The sequence below is a fragment of the Bison bison genome, unplaced genomic scaffold (genome assembly GCF_000754665.1).
Source record: "Bison bison bison isolate TAMUID 2011002044 unplaced genomic scaffold, Bison_UMD1.0 scf7180017864217, whole genome shotgun sequence".
Lineage (NCBI taxonomy): Eukaryota > Metazoa > Chordata > Mammalia > Artiodactyla > Bovidae > Bison > Bison bison.
This window is the reverse complement of record NW_011494789.1, coordinates 2,342,170-2,342,621: the sequence shown is the minus strand read 5'-3', so window position 1 is coordinate 2,342,621 and position 452 is coordinate 2,342,170.

Below are 452 nucleotides of genomic sequence, written 5' to 3'. Positions count from 1 at the left end.
CTATGATTTTGGAGCCCAAAAAAATAAAGTCTGACACTGTTTCCACTGTTTCCCCATCTATTTCCCATGAAGTGATGGGACCAGATGCCATGATCTTAGTTCTCTGAATGTTGAGTTTTAAGCCAACTTTTTCACTCTCCACTTTCACTTTCATTGAGAGGCTTTTTAGTTCCTCTTCACTTTCTGCCATAAGGGTGGTGTCATCTGCATATCTGAGGTTATTAATATTTCTCCCGGCAATCTTGATTCCAGCTTGTGCTTCTTCCAGCCCAGCGTTTCTCATGATGTACTCTGCATAGAAGTTAAATAAGCAGGGTGACAATATACAGCCTTGACGTACTCCTTTTCCTATTTGGAACCAGTCTGTTGTTATATGTCCAGTTTGAACTGTTGCTTCCTGACCTGCATATAGGTTTCTCAAGAGACAGGTCAGGTGGTTTGGTACTCCCACC